The sequence below is a fragment of the Schistocerca nitens genome, chromosome 6, assembly GCF_023898315.1.
Source record: "Schistocerca nitens isolate TAMUIC-IGC-003100 chromosome 6, iqSchNite1.1, whole genome shotgun sequence".
Lineage (NCBI taxonomy): Eukaryota > Metazoa > Arthropoda > Insecta > Orthoptera > Acrididae > Schistocerca > Schistocerca nitens.
The window spans coordinates 661,917,356-661,944,209 of record NC_064619.1 but is presented as its reverse complement, the minus strand read 5'-3'; positions in this window follow the sequence as shown (position 1 = coordinate 661,944,209).

Genomic DNA, 26,854 nt, shown 5'->3' with positions numbered 1-26,854 from the left:
CAATATGAGGGTTTGATAGTTACAGTTAAATATTTGATATGCATCGGAAATACGCTCTGGTCTCCCAGAGGAGGCTACAGGCAGTGGCCGTAATCCCTCAAGTGCCATGGAGAGAAATCGCAATTGACCCTGTAGTATTTAATCGCGACGCAATTTCTGTATTGCATCGTCAATATGAGCGTTCGATAGTTACAATAAACGATTTGATATGCATCGGAAATAAGCTCAGGATTCCTACAGGAGGATACAAGCAGTGACCATGATCACGCGAGTCACACGGAGAGAAGTTACCTTGGACCCTATATTATTTAATAGTGTCGCAAAATGAGTGTTGCATCATCAATATGAGGGTTTGATAGTTACAGTTAAATATTTGATATGCATCGGAAATACGCTCTGGTCTCCCAGGGGAGGCTACAAGCAGTGGCCGTAATCACTCAAGATCCATGGAGAGAAATCGCCATGGACCCTGTAGTATTTTATCGCGACGCAATTTCTGTGTTGCATCGTCAATATGAGCGTTCGATAGTTACAATAAACGATTTGATATGCATCGGAAATAAGCTGAGGATTCCTAAAGGGCGATACAAGCAGTGACCATGATCACACGAGTCACACGGAGAGAAGTAACCTTGGACCCTGTATTACTTAATAGTGTCGCAATTCCAGTGTTGCATCGTGAATATGAGGGTTTGATAGTTACAGTTAAATATTTGATATGCATCGGAAATACGATCTGGTCTCCCAGAGGAGGCTACAAGCGGTGGTCATAATCACTCTAGTGCCATGGAGAGAAATCGCCATGGACCCTGTAATATTTTATCGCGACACAATTTCTGTGTTGCATCGACAATATGAGCGTTCGATAGTTACAATAAACGATTGGATATGCATCGGAAATAAGTTCAGGATTCCTAGAGGAGGATACAAGTGGTGACAATGATCACATGAGTCACACGGAGAGAAGTCACCTTGGACCCCGTGTTATTTAATAGTGTCGCAATTTCAGTGTTGTATCGTCAATATGAGGGTTTGTAGTTACAGTTAAATATTTGATATGCATCGGAAATACGCTCTGATCTCCCAGAGGAGGCTACAGGCAGTGGCCGTAATCACTCAAGTGCCATGGAGAGAAATCGCCATGGACGCTGTAGTATTTTATGGCGACGCAATTTCTGTGTTGCATCGTCAATATGAGCGTTCGATAGTTACAATAAACGATTTGATAACCATCGGAAATAAGCTCAGGATTCCTTGAGGAGGATACAAGCAGTGACCATGATCACGCGAGTCACACGGAGAGAAGTTACCTTGGACCCTGTATTATTTAATAGTGTCGCAATTTCAGTGTTGCATCGTCAATATGAGGGTTTGATAGTTACAGTTAAATATTTGATATGCATCGGAAATACGCTCTGGTCTCCCAGGGGAGGCTACAAGCAGTGGCCGCAATCACTCAAGTGCCATGGAGAGAAATCGCCATGGACCCTGTAGTATTTTATCGCGACGGTATTTCAGTGTTGCATCGTCAATATGAGTGTTCGAGAGTTACAGTAATCGTCTTGCTCTGCATTGGAAACACGACTAGGTCACACAGGGGATGTTACAAGCAGTGGCCGTATTCACTCGAGTATCGTTGAGAGAAATCGCCATGGACCTTGTAGTATTTTATCGCGACGCAATTCTGTGTTGCATCGACAATATGAGCGTTCGATAGTTACAATAAACGATTGGATATGCATCGGAAATAAGTTCAGGATTCCTAGAGGAGGATACAAGTGGTGACAATGATCACATGAGTCACACGGAGAGAAGTTACCTTGGACACTATATTATTTAATAGTGTCGCAAAATGAGTGTTGCATCGGCAATATGAGGGTTTGATAGTTACAGCTAAATGTTTGATATGCATCGGAAATACGCTCTGGTCTCCCAGGGGAGGCTACAAGCAGTGGCCGTAATCACTCAAGATCCATGGAGAGAAATCGCCATGGACCCTATAGTATTTTATCGCGACGCAATTTCTGTGTTGCATCTTCAATATGAGCGTTCGTGGGTTACAGTAATAAATGTATTGTGCATCGGAAACAAGCCTAGGTCAAACAGGGGAGGTTACAAGCTGGGGCTGTAATCACTCGAGTATCGTGGAGAGAAGTCGCCATGGACCCTGTTGTATTTAATCGCGACGCAATTTCTGTGTCGCATCGTCTATATGAGCGTTCGATAGTTACAATAAACGATTTGATATGCATCGGAAATAAGCTGAGGATTCCTAAAGGGGGATACAAGCAGTGACCATGATCACGCGAGTCACACGGAGAGAAGTAACCTTGGACCCTGTATTACTTAATAGTGTCGCAATTCCAGTGTTGCATCGTGAATATGAGGGTTTGATAGTTACAGTTAAATATTTGATATGCATCGGAAATACGATCTGGTCTCCTAGAGGAGGCTACAAGCAGTGGTCATAAACAGTCAAGTGCCATGGAGAGAAATCGCCATGGACCCTGTAATATTTTATCGCGACACAATTTCTGTGTTGCATCGACAGTACGAGCGTTCGATAGTTACAATAAACGATTTGATATGCATCGGAAATAAGTTCAGGATTCCTAGAGGAGGATACAAGTGGTGACAATGATCACATGAGACACACGGAGAGAAGTTACCTTGGACCCCGTGTTATTAAATAGTGTCGCAATTTCAATGTTGCATCGTCAATATGAGGGTTTGTAGTTACAGTTAAATATTTGATATGCATCGATAATACGCTCTGGTCTCCCAGAGGAGGCTACAGGCAGTGGCCGTAATCACTCAAGTGCCATGGAGAGAAATCGCCATGGACCCTGTAATATTTTATGGCGACGCAATTTCTGTGTTGCATCGTCAATATGAGCGTTCGAGAGCTACAGTAATCGACTTGTTCTGCATCGGAAACAAGCCTAGTTCACACAGGGGAGGTTACAAGCAGGGGCCGTAATCGCTTGTGTATCGTGGAGAGAAGTCGCCATGAACCCTGTAGTATTTAATCGCGACACAATTTCTGTGTTGCATCGTCAATATGAGCGTTCGATAGTTACAATAAACGATTTGATATGCATCGGAAATAAGCTCAGGATTCCTAGAGGAGGATACAAGCAGTGACCATGATTACACGAGTCACACGGAGAGAAGTTACCTTGGACTCTGTATTATTTCATAGTGTTTCAATTTCAGTGTTGCATCGTGAATATGAGGGTTTGATAGTTACAGTTAAATATTTGATATGCATCGGAAATACGCTCTGGTCTACCAGGGGAGGCTACAAGCATTGGCCGTAATCACTCAAGTGCCATGGATTGAAATCGCCATGGACCCTGTAGTATTTTATCGCGACGCAATTTCTGTGTTGCATCGTCAATATGAGCGTTCGAGAGTTACAGTAATCGACTTGCTCTGCATCGGGAACAAGCCTAGGTCACACAGGGGAGGTTACAAGCAGGGGCCGTAATCGCTCGAGTATCGTGGAGAGAAGTCGCCATGGACCCTGTAGTATTTAATCGCGACGCAATTTCTGTGTTGCATAGTCAATATGAGCGTTCGATAGTTACGATAAACGATTTGATATGCATCGGAAATAAGCTCAGGATTCCTAGAGGAGGATACAAGCAGTGACCATGATCACGTGAGTCACACGGAGAGAAGTTACCTTGGACCCTGTATTATTTAATAGTGTTGCAATTTCAGTGTTGCATCGTCAATATGAGGGTTTGATAGTTACAGTAAAATATTTGATATGCATCGGAAATACGCTCTGGTCTCCCAGGGGTGGCTACAAGCAGTGGCCGTAATCACTCAAGATCCATGGAGAGAAATCGCCATGGACCCTGTAGTATTTTATCGCGCCGCAATTTCTGTGTTTTATCGTCAATATGAGCGTTCGAGAGTTACAGTAATCGACTTGTTCTGCATCGGAAACAAGCCTAGATCACACAGGGGAGGTTACATGCAGGGGCCGTAATCGCTCGAGTATTGTGGAGAGAAGTCGCCATGGACCCTGTAGTATTTAATCGCGACGCAATTTCTGTGTTACATCGTCAATATCAGCGTTCGATAGTTACAATAAACGATTTGATAAGCAATGCAAATAAGCTCAGGATTCCTAGAGGAGGATACAAGCAGTGACCATGATCATGCGAGTCACACGTAGAGAAGTTACCGTGGACCCTGTATTATTTAATAGTGTCGCAATTTCAGTGTTGCATCGTCAATATGAGGGATTGATAGTTACAGTTAAATATTTGATATGCATCGGAAATACGCTATGGTCTCCCACGGGAGGCTAAAAGCAGTGGCCGTAATCACTCAAGATCCATGGAGAGAAATCGCCATGGACCATGTAGTATTTTATCGTGACGCAATTTCTGTGTTGCATCGTAAATATGAGCGTTCGAGAGTTACAGTAGTCGACTTGCTCTGCATCGGAAATAAGCCTAGGTCACACAGGGGAGATTACAAGCAGGGGCTGTAATCACTCGAGTATCGTGGAGAGAAGTCGCCATGGACCCTGTAGTATTTAATCGCGACGCAATTTCTGTGTTGCATCGTCAATATGAGCGTTCGATATTTACAATAAACGATGTGATATGCATCGGAAATAAAATCAGGATTCCTAGAGGAGGATACAAGCAGTGACCATGATCACGCGAGTCAACGGAGAGAAGTTACTTGGACCCTGTATTATTTAATAGTGTCGCAATTTAGGTGTTGCATCGTCAATATGGGGGTTTGATAGTAACATTTAAATATTTGATATGCATCGGAATTACGCTCTGGTCTCCCAGGGGAGGCTACAAGCAGTGGTCGTAATCACTCAAGTGCCATGAAGAGAAATCGCCATGGAGCCTGTATTATTTTATCGCGACACAATTTCTGTGTTGCATCGACAATATGAGCGATCTATAGTTACAATAAACGATTTGATATGCATCGGAAATGAGCTCAGGATTCCTAGAGGAGAATACTAGCAGTGACAATGATCACATGAGTAACACGGAGAGAAGTTACCTTGGACCCTGTGTTATTTAATAGTGTCGCAATTTCAGTGTTGCATCGTCAATATGAGGGTTTTATAGTTACAGTTAAATATTTGATATGCATCGGAAATACGCTCTGGTCTCCAAGAGGAGGCTACAGGCAGTGGCCGTCATCACTCAAGTGCCATGGAGAGAAATCGCCATGGACCCTGTAGTATTTAATCGCGACGCAATTTCTGTGTTGCATCGTCAATATGAGCGTTCGATAGTTACAATAAACGATTTGATATGAATCGGAAATAAGCTCAGGATTCCTAGAGGAGGATACAAGCAGTGACTATGATCACGCGAGTCACACGAGAGAAGATACCTTGGACGCTGTATTATTAATAGTGTCGCAATTTCAGTGTTGCATCGTCAATACGAGGGTTTGATAGTTACAGTAAAATATTTGATATGCATCGGAAATACGCTCTGGTCTCCCAGGGGAGGCTACAAGCAGTGGCCGTAATCACTCAAGATCCATGGAGACAAATCGCCATGGACCCTGTAGTGTACTATCGCGACGCAATTTCTGTGTTTTATCGGCAATATGAGCGTTCGAGAGTTACAGTAATCGACTTGTTCTGCATCGGAAACAAGCCTAGGTCACACAGGGAGGTTACAAGCAGGGGCCGTAATCACCGGATATCGTGGAGAGAAGTCGCCATGGACCCTGCTGTATTTAAACGCGACGTAATTTCTGTGTTGCATCGTCAATATGAGGGTTTGATAGTTACAGTTAAATATTTGATATGCATCGGAAATACGCTCTGGTCTCCCAGAGGAGGCTACAGGCAGTGGCCGTAATCCCTCAAGTGCCATGGAGAGAAATCGGAATGGACCCTGTAGTATTTAATCGCGACGCAATTTCTGTGTTGCATCGTCAATATGAGCGTTTGATAGTTACAATAAACGATTTGATATGCATCGGAAATTAGCTCAGGATTCCTAGAGGAGGATACAAGCAGTGACCATGATCACACGAGTCACACGGAGAGAAGTTACCTTGGACCCTGTATTATTTAATAGTGTTGCAATTTCAGTGTTGCATCGTGAATATGAGGGTTTGATAGTTACAGTTAAATATTTGATATGCAACGGAAATACGCTCTGGTCTCCCAGGGGAGGCTACAAGCAGTGGCTGTAATCACTCAAGTGCCGTGGAGAGAAATCGCCATGGACCCTGTAGTATTTTATCGCGACGCAATTTCTGTGTTGCATCGTCAATATGACCGTTCGTGGTTTACAGTAATAAATTTGTTGTGCATCGGAAACAAGCCTAGGTCACACAGGGGAGGTTACAAGCTGGGGCTGTAATCACTCGAGTATCGTGGAGAGAAGTCGCCATGGACCCTGTAGTATTTAATCGCGACGCAATTACTGTGTCGCATCGTCAATATGAGCGTTCGATAGTTACAATAAACGATTTGATATGCATCGGAAATAAGCTCAGGATTCCTAAAGGGGGAAACAAGCAGTGACTATGATCACACGAGTCACACGGAGAGAAGTAACCTTGGACCCTGTATTACTTAATAGTGTCGCAATTCCAGTGTTGCATCGTGAATATGAGGGTTTGATGGTTACAGTTAAATATTTGATATGCATCGGAAATACGAACTTTTCTCCCAGAGGAGGCTACAAGCAGTGGTCATAATCACTCAAGTGCCATGGAGAGAAATCGCCATGGACCCTGTAATATTTTATCGCGACACAATTTCTGTGTTGCATCGACAATATGAGCGTTCGATAGTTACAATAAACGATTTGATATGCATCGGAAATAAGTTCAGGATTCCTAGAGGAGGATACAAGTGGTGACAATGATCACATGAGTCACACGGAGGGAAGTTACCTTGGACCCCGTGTTATTTAATAGTGTCGCAATTTCAGTGTTGCTTCGTCAATATGAGGGTTTGTAGTTTCAGTTAAATATTTGATATGCATCGGAAATACGCTCTGGTCTCCCAGAGGAAGCTACAGGCAGTGGCCGTAATCACTCAAGTGCCATGGAGAGAAATCGCCATGGACCCTGTAGTATTTTATGGCGACGCAATTTCTGTGTTGCATCGTCAATATGAGCGTTCGATAGTTACAATAAACGATTTGATAACCATCGGAAATAAGCTCAGGATTCCTTGAGGAGGATACAAGCAGTGACCATGATCACGGGAGTCACACGGAGAGAAGTTACCTTGGACCCTGTATTATTTAATAGTGTCGCAATTTCAGTGTTGCATCGTCAATATGAGGGTTTTATAGTTACAGTTAAATATTTAATATGCATCGGAAATACGCTCTGGTCTCCCAGCGGAGGCTACATGCAGTGCCCGTAATCACTCAAGATCCATGGAGAGAAATCGCCATGGACCCTGTAGTATTTATTCGCGACGCAATTTCTGTGTTTTATCGTCAATATGAGCGTTCGGGAGTTACAGTAATCGACTTGTTCTGCATCGGAAACAAGCCTAGATCACATAGGGGAGGTTACAAGAAGGGGCCGTAATCGCTCGAGTATCGTGGAGAGAAATCGCCATGTACCCTGTAGTATTTAATCGCGACGCAATTTCTGTGTTGCATCGTCAATATGAGCCTTGGATAGTTACAATAAACGATTTGATATGCATCGGAAATAAGCTCAGGATTCGTAGACGAGGATACAAGCAGTGACCATGATCACACAAGTGACACGGAGAGAAGTTACCTTGGACCCTGTATTATTTAATAGTGTGTCAATTTCAGTGTTGCATCGTGAATATGAGGGTTTGATGGTTACAGTTAAATATTTGATACGCATCGGAAATACGCTCTGGTCTACCAGGGGAGGCTACATGCAGTGGCCGTAATCACTCAAGATCCATGGAGAGAAATCGCCATGGGCCCTGTAGTATTTTATCGCGACGCAATTTCTGTGTTGCATCGTCAATATGAGCGTACGAGAGTTACAGTAATCGACTTGCTCTGCATCGGAAACAAGCCTAGGTCACACAGGGGAGGTTACAAGCAGGGGCCGTAATCGCTCGAGTGTCTTGAAGTTGCCATGGACCCTGTAGTATTTAATCGCGACGCAATTTCTTTGTTGCATAGTCAATATGAGCGTTCGATAGTTACAATAAACGATTTGATATGCATTGGAAATAAGCTCAGGAATCCTAGAGGAGGATACAAGCAGTGACCATGATCACGCGAGTCACATGGAGAGAAGTTACCTTGGACCCTGTATTATTTAATTGTGTTGCAATTTCAGTGTTGCATCGTCAATATGAGGGTTTGATAGTTACAGTTAAATATTTGATATGCATCGGAAATACGCTCTGGTCTCCCAGGGGAGGCTACAAGCAGTGGCCGTAATCACTCAAGATCCATGGAGAGAAATCGCCATAGACCCTGTAGTATTTTATCGCGACGCAATTTCTGTGTTTTATCGTCAATATGAGCGTTCGAGAGTTACAGTAATCGACTTGTTCTTCATCGGAAACAAGCCTAGATCAGACAGGGGAGGTTACAATCAGGGGCCGTAATCGCTCGAGTATCGTGGAGAGAAGTCGCCATGGACCCTGTAGTATTTAATCGCGACGCAATTTCTGTGTTGCATCGTCAATATCAGCGTTCGATAGTTACAATAAACGATTTGATATGCAATGCAAATAAGCTCAGGATTCCTAGAGGAGGATACAAGCAGTGACCATGATCACGCGAGTCACACGGAGAGAAGTTACCATGGACCCTGTATTATTTAATAGTGTCGCAATTTCAGTGTTGCATCGTCAATATGAGGGATTGATAGTTACAGTTAAATATTTGATATGCATCGGAAATACGCTCTGGTCTCCCAGGGGAGGCTACAAGCAGTGGCCGTAATCACTCAAGATCCATGGAGAGAAATCGCCATGGAGCCTGTAGTATTTTATCGCGACGCAATTTCTGTGTTGCATCGTCAATATGAGCGTTCGAGAGTTACAGCAATCGACTTGCTCTGCATCGGAAACACGCTTAGGTCACACAGGGGAGATTACAAGTAGGGGCCGTAATCACTCGAGTATCGTGGAGAAAAGTCGCCATGGAACCTGTAGTATTTAATCGCGACGCAATTTCTGTGTTGCATCGTCAATATCAGCGTTCGATAGTTACAATAAACGATTTGATATGCAATGCAAATAAGCTCAGGATTCCTAGAGGAGGATACAAGCAGTGACCATGATCACGCGAGTCAACGGAGAGAAGTTACTTGGATCCTGTATTCTTTAATAGTGTCGCAATTTAAGTGTTGCATCGTCAATATGAGGGTTTGATAGTAACATTTAAATATTTGATTTGCATCGGAATTACGCTCTGGTCTCCCAGGGGAGGCTACAAGCAGTGGCCGTAATCACTCAAGTGCCATTGAGAGAAATCGCCATGGACCCTGTAGTATTTTATCGCGACCCATTTTCTGTGTTGCATCGTCAATTTGAGCGTTCGATAGATACAATAAATGATTTGATATGAATCGGAAATAAGCTCAGGACTCCTAGAGGAGGATACAAGCAGTGACCATGATCACACGACTCACACGGACAGAAGTTTCCTTGGACCCTGTATTACGTAATAGTGTCGCAATTTCAGTGTTGCATCGTGAATATGAGGATTTGATAGTTACAGTTAAATATTTGATATGCATTGGAAATACGCTCTGGTCTCCCAGGGGAGGCTACAAGCAGTGGCCGTAATAACAAGTGCCATGGAGAGAAATCGCCATGGATCCTGTAGTATATTATCGCGACGCAATTTCTGTGTTGCATCGTCAATATGAGCGTTCGTGGGTTACAGTAATAAATTTGTTGTGCATCGGAAACAAGCCTAGGTCACACAGGGGAGGTTACAAGCATGGGCTGTAATCAATCGAGTATCGTGGAGAGAAGTCGCCATGGACCCTGCAGTATTTAATCGCTACGCAATTTCTGTGTCGCATCGTCAATATGAGCGTTCGATAGTTACAATAAACGATTTGATATGCATCGGAAATAAGCTCAGTGTTCCTAGAGGAGGATACAAGAAGTGACCATGATCACACAAGTCACACGGAGAGAAGTTACCTTGGATCCTTTATTACTTAATAGTGTCTTAATTTCAGTGTTGCATCGTGAATATGAGGGTTTGATAGTTACAGTTATATATATGATATGCATCGGAAATACGCTCTGGGCTCCCAGGGGAGGCTACAAGCAGTGGTCGTAATCACTCAAGTGCCATGGAGAGAAATCGCCATCGTCCCTGTATTATTATATCGCGACACAATTTCTGTGTTGCATCGACAAAATGAGCGTTCGATAGTTACAATAAACGATTTGATATGCATCGGAAATGAGCTCAGGATTCCTAGAGGAGGATACAAGCAGTGACAATGATCACATGGGTAACACGGAGAGAAGTTTCCTTGGACCCTGTGTTATTTAATAGTGTCGCAATTTCAGTGTTGCATCGTCAATATGAGGGTTTGATAGTTACAGTTAAATATTTGATATGCATCGGAAATACGCTCTGGTCTCCAAGAGGAGGCTACAGGCAGTGGCTGTAATCACTCAAGTGCCATGGAGAGAAATCGCCATGGACCCTGTAGTATTTAATCGCGACGCAATTTCTGTGTTGCATCGTCAATATGAGCGTTCGATAGTTACAATAAACGATTTGATATGCATCGGAAATAAGGTCAGGATTCCTAGAGGAGGATAGAAGCAGTGACCATGATCACACGAGTCACACGGAGAGAAGTTACCTTGGACCCTGTATTATTTAATAGTGTTGCAATTTCAGTGTTGCATCGTGAATATGACGGTTTGATAGATACAGTTAAATATTTGATATGCATCGGAAATACGCTCTGGTCTCCCAGGGGAGGCTACAAACAGTGGCCGTAATCACTCAAGTGCCAAGGAGAGAAATCGCCATGGACCCTGTAGTATTTCATCGCGACGCAAATTCTGTGTTGCATCGTCAATATGAGCGTTCGAGAGTTACAGTAATCGACTTGCTCTGCATCGGTAACAAGCCTAGGTCACACAGGGGCCGTAATCGCTCGAGTATCGTGGAGAGAAGTCGCCATGGACCATGTAGTATTTAATCGCGACGCAATTTCTGTGTTGCTTCGTCAATATGAGCGTTCGATAGTTACAATAAACGATTTGATATGCATCGGAAATAAGCTCAGGATTCCTAGAGGAGGATACAAGCAGTGACCATGATCACGCGAGTCACACGGAGGAAGTTACCTTGGACGCTGTATTATTTAATATTGTCGCAATTTCAGTGTTGCATCGTCAATACGAGGGTTTGATAGTTACAGTAAAATATTTGATATGCATCGGAAATACGCTCTGGTCTCCCAGGGGAGGCTACAAGCAGTGGCCGTAATCACTCTAGATCCATGGAGAGAAATCGCCATGGACCCTGTAGTATTTTATCGCCACGCAATTTATGTGTTGCATCGTCAATATGAGCGTTCGAGAGTTACAGTAATCGACTTGCTCTGCATCGGAAACAAGCCTAGGTCACACAGGGGAGGTTACAAGCAGGGGCTGTAATCACTCGAGTATCGTGGAGAGAAGTCGCCATGGACCCTGTAGTATTTAATCGCGACGCAATTTCTGTGTTGCATCGTCAATATCAGCGTTCGATAGCTACAATAAACGATTTGATATGCATTGCAAATAAGCTCAGGATTCCTAGAGGAGGATACAAGCAGTGACGATGATCACGCGAGTCACACGGAGAGAAGTAACCATGGACCCTGTATTATTTAATAGTGTCGCAATTTCAGTGTTGCATCGTCAATATGAGGGATTGATAGTTACAGTAAAATATTTGATATGCATCGGAAATACGCTCTGGTCTCCCAGGGGAGGCTACAAGCAGTGGACGTAATCACTCAAGTGCCATGGAGAAAAATCGCCATGGACCCTCTAGTATTTTATCGCGACGCAATTTCTGTGTTGCATCGTCAATATGAACGTTCGAGAATTACAGTAATCGACTTGCTCTGCATCGGAAACAAGCCTAGGTCACACAGGGGAGGTTAAAACGAGGGGCCGTAATCACTCGAGTATCGTGGAGAGAAGTCGCCAGGGACCCTGTAGTATTTGATCGCGACGCAATTTCTGCGTTGCATCGTCAATATGAGAGTTCGATAGTTACAATAAACGATGTGATATGCATCGGAAATAAAATCAGGATTCCTAGAGGAGGATACCAGCAGTGACCATGATCACGCGCTTCACACGGAGAGAAGTTACCTTGGACCCTGTATTATTTAATGGTGTCGCAATTTCAGTGTTGCATCGTCAATATGAGGGTTTGATAGTTACAGTTAAATATTTGATATGCATCGGAGATACGCTCTGGTCTCCCAGGGGAGGCTACAAGCAGTGGCCATAATCACTCAAGTGCCATGGAGATAAATCGCCATGGATCCTGTTGTATTTTATCGCGACGCAATTTCTGTGTTGCATCGTCAATATGAGCGTTCGATAGTTGCAATAAGTGATTTGACATGCATCGGAAATAAGCTCAGGTTTCCTAGAGGAAGATACAAGCCGTGACCATGATCACACGAGTCACACGGACAGAAGATTCCGTGGACCCTGTATTACGTAATAGTGTCGTAGTTTCAGTATTGCATCGTGAATATGAGGGTTTGATAGTTACAGTTAAATATTTGATATGCATCGGAAATACGCTATGGTCTCCCAGGGGAGGCTACAAGCAGTGCCCGTAATCACTCAAGTGCCATGGAGAGAAATCACCATGGACCACGTAGTATTTCATCGCGACGCAATTTCTGTGTTGCATCGTCAATATGAGCGTTCGATAGTTGCAATAAATGATTTGATATGCATCGGAAATAAGCTCAGGTTTCCTAGAGGAAGATACAAGCAGTGACCATGATCACACGAGTCACACGGACAGAAGTTTCCTTGGACCCTGTATTACGTAATAGTGTCGCAATTTCAGTGTTGCATTGTGAATATGAGGGTTTGAGAGTTACAGTTAAATATTTGATACGCATCGGAAATACGCTCTGGTCTCCCAGGGGAGGCTACAAGCAGTGGCCGTAATCACTCTAGTGCCATGGAGAGAAATCGCCATGAACCCTGTAGTATTTTATCGCGACGCAGTTTCTGTGTTGCATCGTCAATATGATCGTTCGAGAGTTACAGTAATCGACTTGCTCTGCATCGGAAACAAGCCTAGGACACACAGGGGAGATTACAAGCAGGGGCCGTAATCACTCGAGTATCGTGGAGAGAAGTCGCCATGGACCCTGTATTATTTAATCGCGACGCAATTTCTGTGTCGCATCGTCAATATCAGCGTTCGATACTTACAATAAACGATTTGATATGCATTGCAAATAAGCTCAGGATTCCTAGAGGAGGATACAAGCAGTGACCATGATCACGCGAGTCACACGGAGAGAAGTTACCATGGACGCTGTATTATTTAATAGTGTCGCAATTTCAGTGTTGCATCGTCAATATGAGGGGTTGATAGTTACAGTTAAATATTTGATATGCATCGGAAATACGCTCTGGTCTCCCAGGGGAGGCTATAAGCAGTGGCCGTAATCACTCAAGTGCCATGGAGAGAAATCGCCATGGATCTTGTAGTATTTTATCGCGACGCAACATCTGTGTTGCATCGTCAATATGAGCGTTCAATAGTTACAATAAATGATTTGAAATGCATCGGAAATAAGCTCAGGATTCCTAGAGGAGGATACAAGCAGTGACCATGATCACATGAGTCACACGGACAGAAGTTTCCTTGGACCCTGTATTACGTAATAGTGTCGCAATTTCAGTGTTGCAACGTGAATATGAGCGTTTGATAGTTACAGTTAAATATTTGATATGCATCGGAAATACGCTCTGGTCTCCCAAAGGAGGCTACAAGCAGTGGCCGTAATCACTCAAGTGCCATGGAGAGAAATCGCCATGGACCCTGTAGTACTTAATCGCGACGCAATTTCTGTGTTTCATAGTCAATATGAGCGTTCGATAGTTACAATAAACGATTTGATATGCATCGGAAGTGAGCTCAGGATTCCTAGAGGAGGATACAAGCAGTGACCATGATCACCCGAGTCACACGGAGAGAAGTTACCTTGCACCCTGTATTATTTAATAGTGTCGCAATTTCAGTGTTGCATCGTCAATATGAGGGTTTGACAGTTACAGTTAAAAATTTGATATGCATCGGAAATACGCTCTGGTCTCCCAGGGGAGGCTACAAGCAGTGGCCGTAATCACTGAAGTGCCATGGAGAGAAATCGCCATGGACCCTGTAGTATTTTATCGCGACGCAATTTCTGTGTTGCATCGTGAATATGAGCGTTCGATAGTTACAATTAACGATTTGATATGCATCGGAAATAAGCTCAGGATTCCTAGAGGAGGATACAAGCAGTGACCATGATCACCCGAGTCACACGGAGAGAAGTTACCTTGGACCCTGTATTATTTAATATTGTTGCAATTTCAGTGTTGCATCGTCAATATGAGTGTTTGATAGTAACAGTTAAATATTTGATATGCATCGGAAATACGCTCTGGTCTCCCAGGGGAGGCTACAAGCATTGCCCGTAGTCACTCAAGTGCCATGGAGAGATATCGCCATGGACCCCGTAGTATTTCATCGCGACGCAATTTCTGTGTTGCATCGTCAATATGAGCGTACGAGGGTTACAGTAATCGATTTGTTGTGCATCGGAAAGAAGCCTAGGTCACACAGGGGAGGTTACAAGCAGGGGCTGTAATCACTCGAGTATCGTGGAGAGAAGTCGCCATGGACCCTGTAGTATTTAATCGCGACGCAATTTCTGTGTCGCATCGTCAATATCAGCGTTCGATACTTACAATAAACGATTTGATATGCATTGCAAATAAGCTCAGGATTCCTAGAGGAGGATACAAGCAGTGACCATGATCACGCGAGTCACACGGAGAGAAGTTACCATGGACCCTGTATTATTTAATAGTGTCGCAATTTCAGTGTTGCATCGTGAATATGAGGGTTTGATAGTTACAGTTAAATATTTGGTATGCATCGGAAATACGCTCTGGTCTCCCAGGGGAGGCTACAAGCAGTGGCCGTAATCACTCAAGTGCCATTGAGAAAAATCGCCATGGACCCTGTAGTATTTAATCGCGACGCAATTTCTGTGTTGCATCGTCAATATGAGCGTTCGATAGTTACAATAAACCATTTGATATGCATCGGAAATGAGCTCAGAATACCTAGACGAGGATACAAACAGTGACCATGATCACCCGAGTCACATGGAGAGAAGTTACCTTGGACCCTGTATTATTTAATTGTGTCGCAATTTCAGTGTTGCATCATCAATATGAGGGTTTGACAGTTACAGTTAAATATTTGATATGCATCGGAAATACGCTCTGGTCTCCCAGGGGAGGCTACAAGCAGTGGCCGTATTCACTAAAGTGCCATGGAGAGAAATCGCCATGGACCCTGTAGTATTTTATCGCGACGCAATTTCTGTGTTGCATCGTCAATATGAGCGTTCCATAGTTACAATAAACGATTTGATATGCATCGGAAATAAGCTCAGGATTCCTAGAGGAGGATACAAGCAGTGACCATGATCACCCGAGTCACACGGAGAGAAGTTACCTTGGACCCTGTATTATTTAATAGTGTCGCAATTTCAGTGTTGCATCGTCAATATGAGGGTTTGATAGTTACAGTTAAATATTTGATATGCATCGGAAATACGCTCTGGTCTCCCAGAGGAGGCTACAAGCAGTGGCTGTAATCACTCAAGTGCCATGGAGAGAAATCGCCATGGACCCTGTAGTATTTCATCGCGACGCAATTTCTGTGTTGCATCGTCAATATGAGCGTTCGAGGGTTACAGTAATCGATTTTTTGTGCATCGGAAAGAAGCCTAGGTCACACAGGGGAGGTTACAAGCAGGGGTTGTAATCACTCGAGTATCGTGGAGAGAAGTCGCCATGGACCCTGTAGTATTTAATCGCGACGCAATTTCTGTGTCGCATCGTCAATATCAGCGTTCGATACTTACAATAAACGGTTTGATATGCATTGCAAATAAGCTCAGGATTCCTAGAGGAGGATACAAGCAGTGACCATGATCACGCGAGTCACACGGAGAGAAGTTACCATGGACCCTGTATTATTTAATAGTGTCGCAATTTCAGTGTTGCATCGTCAATATGAGGGTTTGATAGTTACAGTTAAATATTTGGTATGCATCGGAAATACGCTCTGGTCTCCCAGGGGAGGCTACAAGCAGTGGCCGTAATCACTCAAGTGCCATTGAGAAAAATCGCCATGGACCCTGTAGTATTTAATCGCGACGCAATTTCTGTGTTGCATCGTCAATATGAGCGTTCGATAGTTACAATAAACGATTTGATATGCATCGGAAATGAGCTCAGAATACCTAGACGAGGATACAATCAGTGACCATGATCACCCGAGTCACATGGAGAGAAGTTACCTTGGACCCTGTATTATTTAATTGTGTCGCAATTTCAGTGTTGCATCATCAATATGAGGGTTTGACAGTTACAGTTAAATATTTGATATGCATCGGAAATACGCTCTGGTCTCCCAGGGGGGGCTACAAGCAGTGGCCGTAATCACTCAAGTGCCATGGAGAGAAATCGCCATGGACCCTGTAGTAATTTATCGCGACGCAATTTCTGTGTTGCATCGTCAATATGAGCGTTCGATAGTTACAATAAACGATTTGATATGCATCGGAAATAAGCTCAGGATTCCTAGAGGGGGATACAAGCAGTGACCATGATCACCCGAGTCACACAGAGAAGTTACCTTGGACCCTGTATTATTTTATAGTGTCGCAATTTGTGTGTTGCATCGTCAATATGAGGGTTTGATAGTTACAGTTAAATATTTGATATGCATCGGAAATACGCTCTGGTCTCCCAGGGGAGGCTACAAGCAGTGGCCGTAATCACTGAAGTGCCATGGAGAGAAATCGCCATGGACCCTGTAGTATTTAATCGCGACGCAATTTCTGTGTTGCATCGTCAATTTGAGCGTTCGAGAGTTACAGTAATCGACTTGCTCTGCATCGGAAACAAGCCTAGGTCACACAGCGGAGGTTACAAGCAGTGGCCGTAATCACTCGAGTTCCATGGAGAAAAATCGCCATGGACCCTGTAGTATTTTATCGCGACGCAATTTCTGTGTTTCATCGTCAATATGAGCGTTCGATAGTTGCAATAAATGATTTGATATGCATCGGAAATAAGCTCAGGATTCCTAGAGGAGGATACAAGAGGTGACCATGATCGCCCGAGTCACACGGAGAGAAGTTACCTTGGACCCTGTATTATTTAATATTGTCGCAATTTCAGTGTTGCATCGTCAATATGAGGGTTTGATAGTTACACTTAAATATTTGATATGCATCGGAAATACGCTCTGGTCTCCCAGGGGAGGCTACAAGCAGTGGCCGTAATCACTCAAGTGCCATGGAGAGAAATCGCCATGGACCCTGTAGTAATTTATCTCGTCGCAATTTCTGTGTTGCATCGTCAATATGAACGTTCGAGAGTTACAGTAATCGACTTGCTCTGCATCGGAAACAAGCCTAGGTCACACAGCGGAGGTTACAAGCAGTGGCTGTAATCACTCGAGTATCGTGGAGAGAAGTCGCCATGGACCCTGTAGTATTTAATCGCGACGCAATTTCTGTGTTGCATCGTCAATATGAGAGTTCGATAGTTACAATAAACGATGTGATATGTATCGGAAATAAAATCAGGATTCCTAGAGGAGGATACCAGCAGTGACCATGATCACGTGAGTCACACGGAGTTACCTTGGACCCTGTATTATTTAATAGTGTCGCAATTTCAGTGTTGCATCGTCAATATGAAGATTAGGTAGTTACAGTTAAATATTTGATATGCATCGGAACTACGCTCTGGTCTCCCAGGGGAGGCTACAACCATTGGCCGTAATCACTCAAGTGCCATGGAGAGAAATCGCCATGGACCCTGTAGTACTTAATCGCGAAGCAATTTCTGTGTTGCATCGTCAATATGAGCGTTCGATAGTTACAATAAACGATTTGATATGCATTGGAAATGAGCTCAGGATTCCTAGAGGAGGATACCAGCAGTGACCATGATCACACGAGTCACACGGACAGAAATTACCTTGGACCCTGTATTATTTAATAGTGTCGCAATTTCAGTGTTGCATCGTCAATATGAGGGTTAGATAGTTACAGTTAAATATTTGATATGCATCGGAAATACGCTCTGGTCTCCCAGGGGAGGCTACAAGCAGTGGCCGTAATCACTCAAGTGCCATGGAGAGAAATCACCATGGATCCTGTAGTATTTTACCGCGACGCAATTTCTGTGTTGCATCGTCAATATCAGCGTTCGATAGTTACAATAAACAAATTGATATGCATCGGAAATAAGCTCAGGATTCCTAGAGGAGGATACAAGCAGTGACCATGATCACATGAGTCACACGGACAGAAGTTACCTTGGACCCTGTATTACGTAATAGTGTCGCAATTTCAGTGTTGCATCGTCAATATGAGGGTTTGATAGTTACAGTTAAATATTTGGTATGCATCGGAAATACGCTCTGGTCTCCCAGGGGAGGCTACAAGCAGTGGCCGTAATCACTCAAGTGCCATTGAGAAAAATCGCCATGGACCCTGTAGTATTTAATCGCGACGCAATTTCTGTGTTGCATCGTCAATATGAGAGTTCGATAGTTACAATAAACGATGTGATATGTATCGGAAATAAAATCAGGATTCCTAGAGGAGGATACCAGCAGTGACCATGATCACGTGAGTCACACGGAGTTACCTTGGACCCTGTATTATTTATAGTGTCGCAATTTCAGTGTTGCATCGTCAATATGACGGTTTGGTAGTTACAGTTAAATATTTGATATGCATCGGAACTACGCTCTGGTCTCCCAGGGGAGGCTACAACCATTGGCCGTAATCACTCAAGTGCCATGGAGAGAAATCGCCATGGACCCTGTAGTACTTAATCGCGACGCAATTTCTGTGTTGCATCGTCAATATGAGCGTTCGATAGTTACAATAAACGATTTGATATGCATTGGAAATGAGCACAGGATTCCTAGAGGAGGATACCAGCAGTGACCATGATCACACGAGTCACACGGACAGAAGTTACCTTGGACCCTGTATTATTTAATAGTGTCGCAATTTCAGTGTTGCATCGTCAATATGAGGGTTAGATGGTTACAGTTAAATATTTGATATGCATCGGAAATACGCTCTGGTTCCCAGGGGAGGCTACAAGCAGTGGCCGTAATCACTGAAGTGCCATGGAGAGAAATCGCCATGGACCCTGTAGTATTTAATCGCGGCGCAATTTCTGTGTTGCATCGTCAATTTCAGCGTTCGAGAGTTACAGTAATCGACTTGCTCTGCATCGGAAACAAGCCTAGGTCACACAGCGGAGGTTACAAGCAGTGGCCGTAATCACTCGAGTTCCATGGGGAAAAATCGCCATGGACCCTGTAGTATTTTACAGCGACGCAATTTCTGTGTTTCATCGTCAATATGAGCGTTCGATAGTTGCAATAAATGATTTGATATGCATCGGAAATAAGCTCAGGATTCCTAGAGGAGGATACAAGCAGTGACCATGATCACCCGAGTCACACGGAGAGAAGTTACCTTGGACCCTGTATTATTTAATAGTGTCGCAATTTCAGTGTTGCAGCGTCAATATGAGGGTTTGACAGTTACAGTTAAATATTTGATATGCATCGGAAATACGCTCTGGTCTCCCAGGGGAGCCTACAAGCAGTGGCCGTAATCACACAAGTGCCATGGAGAGAAATCGCCATGGACCCTGTAGTATTTCATCGCGACGCAATTTCTGTGTTGCATCGTCAATATGAGCGTTCGAGGGCTACAGTAATCGATTTTTTGTGCATCGGAAAGATGCCGAGGTCACACAGGGGAGGTTACAAGCAGGGGCTGTAATCACTCGAGTATCGTGGAGAGAAGTCGCCAAGGATCCTGTAGTATTTAATCGCGACGCAATTTCTGTGTCGCATCGTCAATATCAGCGTTCGATACTTACAATAAACGATTTGATATGCATTGGAAATGAGCTCAGGATTCCTAGAGGAGGATACCAGCAGTGACCATGATCACACGAGTCACACGGACAGAAGTTACCTTGGACCCTGTATTATTTAATAGTGTCGCAATTTCAGTGTTGCATCGTCAATATGAGGGTTAGATAGTTACAGTTAAATATTTGATATGCATCGGAAATACGCTCTGGTCTCCCAGGGGAGGCTACAAGCGGTGGCCGTAATCACTCAAGTGCCATGGAGAGAAATCGCCATGGATCCTGTAGTATTTTACCGCGACGCAATTTCTGTGTTGCATCGTCAATATGAGCGTTCGATAGTTACAATAAACGAATTGATATGCATCGGAAATAAGCTCAGGATTCCTAGAGGAGGATACAAGCAGTGACCATGATCACATGAGTCACACGGAGAGAAGTTACCTTGGACCCTGTATTATTTAATAGTGTCGCAATTTCAGTGTTGCATCGTCAATATGAAGGTTAGGTAGTTACAGTTAAATATTTGATATGCATCGGAACTACGCTCTGGTCTCCCAGGGGAGGCTACAACCATTGGCCGTAATCACTCAAGTGCCATGGAGAGAAATCGCCATGGACCCTGTAGTACTTAATCGCGAAGCAATTTCTGTGTTGCATCGTCAATATGAGCGTTCGATAGTTACAATAAACGATTTGATATGCATTGGAAATGAGCTCAGGATTCCTAGAGGAGGATACCAGCAGTGACCATGATCACACGAGTCACACGGACAGAAATTACCTTGGACCCTGTATTATTTAATAGTGTCGCAATTTCAGTGTTGCATCGTCAATATGAGGGTTAGATAGTTACAGTTAAATATTTGATATGCATCGGAAATACGCTCTGGTCTCCCAGGGGAGGCTACAAGCAGTGGCCGTAATCACTGAAGTGCCATGGAGAGAAATCGCCATGGACCCTGTAGTATTTAATCGCGACGCAATTTCTGTGTTGCATCGTCAATTTGAGCGTTCGAGAGTTACAGTAATCGACTTGCTCTGCATCGGAAACAAGCCTAGGTCACACAGCGGAGGTTACAAGCAGTGGCCGTAATCACTCGAGTTCCATGGAGAGAAATCGCCATGGACCCTGTAGTAATTTATCGCGACGCAATTTCTGTGTTGCATCGTCGATATGAGCGTTCGATAGTTACAATAAACGATTTGATATGCATCGGAAATGAGCTCAGAATACCTAGACGAGGATACAAGCAGTGACCATGATCACCCGAGTCACATGGAGAGAAGTTACATTTGACCCTGTATTATTTAATTGTGTCGCAATTTCAGTGTTGCATCGTCAATATGAGGGTTTGACAGTTACAGTTAAATATTTGATATGCATCGGAAATACGCTCTGGTCTCTCAGGGGAGGCCACAAGCAGTGGCCGTATTCACTCAAGTGCCATGGAGAGAAATCGCCATGTACCCTGTAGTATTTTATCGCGACGCAATTTCTGTGTTGCATCGTCAATATGAGCGTTCGATAGTTACAATAAACGATTTGATATGCATCGGAAATAAGATCAGGATTCCTAGAGGAGGATACAATCAGTGACCATGATCACCCGAGTCACACGGAGAGAAGTTACCTTGTACCCTGTATTATTTAATAGTGTCGCAATTTCAGTGTTGCATCGTCAATATGAGGGTTTGATAGTTACAGTTAAATATTTGATATGCATCGGAAATACGCTCTGGTCTCCAAGGGGAGGCTACAAGCAGTGGCCGTAATCACACAAGTGCCATGGAGAGAAATCGCCATGGACCCTGTAGTATTTCATCGCGAGGCAATTTCTGTGTTGCATCGTCAATATGAGCGTTCGAGGGTTACAGTAATCGATTTTTTGTGCATCGGAAAGAAGCCGAGGTCACACAGGCGAGGTTACAAGCAGGGGCTGTAATCACTCGAGTATCGTGGAGAGAAGTCGCCAAGGACCCTGTAGTATTTAATCGCGACGCAATTTCTGTGTCGCATCGTCAATATCAGCGTTCGATACTTACAATAAACGGTTTGATATGCATTGCAAATAAGCTCAGGATTCCTAGAGGAGGATACAAGCAGTGACCATGATCACGCGAGTCACACAGAGAGAAGTTACCATGGACCCTGTATTATTTAATAGTGTCGCAATTTCACTGTTGCATCGTCAATATGAGGGATTGATAGTTACAGTTAAATATTTGATATGCATCGGAAATACGCTCTGGTCTCCCTGGGGAGGCTATAAGCAGTGGCCGTAATCACTCAAGCGCCATGGAGAGAAATCGCCATGGACCCTGTAGTATTTTATCGCGACGCAATTTCTGTGTTGCATCGTCAATATGAGCGTTCGATAGTTCCAATAAATGATTTGATATGCATCGGAAATAAGCTCAGGATTCCTAGAGGAGGATACAAGCAGTGACCATGATCACATGAGTCACACGGACAGAAGTTTCCTTGGACCGTGTATTGCGTAATAGTGTCGCAATTTCAGTGTTGCATCGTGAATATGAGGGTTTGATAGTTACAGTTAAATATTTGATATGCATCGGAAATACGCTCTGGTCTCCCAGGGGAGGCTACAAGCATTGGCTGTAATCACTCAAGTGCCATGGAGAGAAATCGCCATGAACCCTGTAGTACTTAATCGCGACGCAATTTCTGTGTTGCATCGTCAATATGAGCGTTCGATAGTTGCAGTTAACGATTTGATATGCATTGGAAATGAGCTCAGGATTCCTAGAGGAGGATACAAGCAGTGACCATGATCACCCGAGTCACACCTAGAGAAGTTACCTTGGACCCTGTATTATTTAATAGTGTCGCAATTTCAGTGTTGCATCGTCAATATGAGGGTTTGACAGTTACAGTTAAATATTTGATATGCATCGGAAATACGCTCTGGTCTCCCATGGGAGGCTACAAGCAGTGGCCGTAATCACTCAAGTGCCATGGAGAGAAATCGCCATGGACCCTGTAGTACTTTATCGCGACGCAATTTCTGTGTTGCATCGTCAATATGAGCGTTCCATAGTTACAATAAACGATTTGATATGCATCGGAAATAAGCTCAGGATTCCTAGAGGAGGATACAAGCAGTGACCATGATCGCCCGAGTCACACGGAGAGAAGTTACCTTGGAAACTGTATTATTTAATAGTGTCGCAATTTCAGTGTTGCATCGTCAATATGAGGGTTTGATAGTTACAGTTAAATATTTGATATGCATCGGAAATACGCTCTGGTCTCCCAGCGGAGGTTACAAGCAGTGGCCGTAATCACTCGCGTATCGTGGAGAGAAGTCGCCATGGACCCTGTAGTATTTAATCGCGACGCAATTTCTGTGTTGCATCGTCAATATTAGAGTTCGATAGTTACAATAAAAGATGTGACATGTATCGGAAATAAAATCAGGATTCCTAGAGGAGGATACCAGCAGTGACCATGATCACGTGAGTCACACGGAGTTACCTTGGACCCTGTATTATTTAATAGTGTCGCAATTTCAGTGTTGCATCGTCAATATGAAGGTTTGGTAGTTACAGTTAAATATTTGATATGCATCGGAACTACGCTCTGGTCTCCCAGGGGAGGCTACAACCATTGGCCGTAATCACTCAAGTGCCATGGAGAGAAATCGCCATGGACCCTGTAGTACTTAATCGCGACGCAATTTCTGTGTTGCATCGTCAATATGAGCGTTCGATAGTTACAATAAACGATTTGATATGCATTGGAAATGAGCTCAGGATTCCTAGAGGAGGATACCAGCAGTGACCATGATCACACGAGTCACACGGACAGAAGTTACCTTGGACCCTGTATTATTTAATAGTGTCGCAATTTCAGTGTTGCATCGTCAATATGAGGGTTAGATAGTTACAGTTAAATATTTGATATGCATCGGAAATACGCTCTGGTCTCCCAGGGGAGGCTACAAGCAGTGGCCGTAATCACTCAAGTGCCATGGAGAGAAATCGCCATGGATCCTGTAGTATTTTACCGCGACGCAATTTCTGTGTTGCATCGTCAATATGAGCGTTCGATAGTTACAATAAACGAATTGATATGCATCGGAAATAAGCTCAGGATTCCTAGAGGAGGATACAAGCAGTGACCATGATCACATGAGTCACACGGACAGAAGTTACCTTGGACCCTGTATTATTTAATAGTGTCGCAATTTCAGTGTTGCATCGTCAGTATGAGGGTTTGATAGTTACAGTTAAATATTTGGTATGCATCGGAAATACGCTCTGGTCTCCCAGGGGAGGCTACAAGCAGTGGCCGTAATCACTCAAGTGCCATTGAGAAAAATCGCCGTGGACCCTGTAGTATTTAATCGCGACGCAATTTCTGTGTTGCATCGTCAATATGAGCGTTCGATAGTTACAATAAACGATTTGATATGCATCGGAAATAAGCTCAGGATTCCTTGAGGAGGATATAAGCAGTGACCATGATCACCCGCGCACACGGAGAGAAGTTACCCTGGACCCTGTATTATTTAATAGTGTCGCAATTTCAGTGTTGCATCGTCAATATGAGGGTTTGATAGTTACAGTTAAATATTTGATATGCATCGGAAATACGCTCTGGTCTCCCAGGGGAGGCTACAAGCAGTGGCCGTAATCACTCAAGTGCCATGGAGAGAAATCGCCGTGGACCCTGTAGTATTTAATCGCGACGCAATTTCTGTGTTGCATCGTCAATATGAGCGTGCGAGGGTTACAGTAATCGATTTTTTGTGCATCGGAAAGAAGCCTAGGTCACATAGGGGAGGTTACAAGCAGGGGCTGTAATCACTCGAGTATCGTGGAGAGAAGTCGCCATGGACCCTGTAGTATTTAATCGCGACGCAATTTCTGTGTCGCATCGTCAATATCAGCGTTCGATACTTACAATAAACGGTTTGATATGCATTGCAAATAAGCTCAGGATTCCCAGAGGAGGATACAACAGTGACCATGAACACGCGGGTCACACGGAGAGAAGTTACCATGGTTCCTGTATTATTTAATAGTGTCGCAATTTCAGTGTTGCATCGTCAATATGAGGGATTGATAGTTACAGTTAAATATTTGATATGCATCGGAAATACGCTCTGGTCTCCCAGGGGAGGCTATATACAGTGACCGTAATCACTCAAGTGCCATGGAGAGAAATCGCCATGGACCCTGTAGTATTTCATCGCGACGCAATTTCTGTGTTGCATCGCCAATATGAGCGTTCGATAGTTACAATAAATGATTTGATATGCATCGGAAATAAGCTCAGGATTCCTAGAGGAGGATACAAGCAGTGACCGTGATCACATGAGTCACACGGACAGAAGTTTCCTTGGACTGTGTATTACGTAATAGTGTCGCAATTTCAGTGTTGCATCGTGAATATGAGGGTTTGATAGTTACAGTTAAATATTTGATATGCATCGGAAATACGCTCTGGTCTCCCAGGGGAGGCTACAAGCAGTGGCCGTAATCACTCAAGTGCCATGCAGAGAAATCGCCTTGGACCCTGTAGTACTTAATCGCGACGCAATTTCTGTGTTGCATCGTCAATATGAGCGTTCGATAGTTACAATAAACGATTTGATATGCATTGGAAATGAGCTCAGGATTCCTAGAGGAGGATACAAGCAGTGACCATGATCACCCGAGTCACACGGAGAGAAGTTACCTTGGACCCTGTATTATTTAATGGTGTCGCAATTTCAGTGTTGCAGCGTCAATATGAGGGTTTGACAGTTACAGTTAAATATTTGATATGCATCGGAAATACGCTCTGGTCTCCCAGGGGAGGCTACAAGCAGTGGCCGTAATCACTCAAGTGCCATGGAGAGAAATCGCCATGGACCCTGTAGTAATTTATCGCGACGCAATTTCTGTGTTGCATCGTCAATATGAGCGTTCCATAGTTACAATAAACGATTTGATATGCATCGGAAATAAGCTCAGGATTCCTAGAGGAGGATACAAGCAGTGACCATGATCACCCGAGTCACACAGAGAGAAGTTACCTTGGACCCTGTATTATTTAATAGTGTCGCAATTTCAGTGTTGCATCGTCAATATGAGGGTTTGATAGTTACAGTTAAATATTTGATATGCATCGGAAATACGCTCTGGTCTCCCAGGGGAGGCTACAAGCAGTGGCCGTAATCACTGAAGTGCCATGGAGAGAAATCGCCATGGACCCTGTAGTATATTATCGCGGCGCAATTTCTGTGTTGCATCGTAATATATGAGTGTTCAATAGTTACAATAAATGATTTGATATGCATCGGAAATAAGCTCAGGATTCCTAGAGGAAGATAAAAGCAGTGACCATGATCACACGAGTCAAACGGGCAGATGTTTCCTTGGACACTGTATTACGTAATAGTGTCGCAATTTCAGTGTTGCATCGTCAATATGAGGGTTTGATAGTTACAGTTAAATATTTGATATGCATCGGAAATACGCTCTGGTCTCCCAGGGGAGGCTAAAAGCAGTGGCCGTAATAACTCAAGTGCCATGGAGAGAAATCGCCATGGATCTTGTAGTATTTTATCACGACGCAATTTCTGTGTTGCATCATCAATATGAGCGTTCGTGGGTTATGGTATTCGATTTGTTGTGCATCGGAAA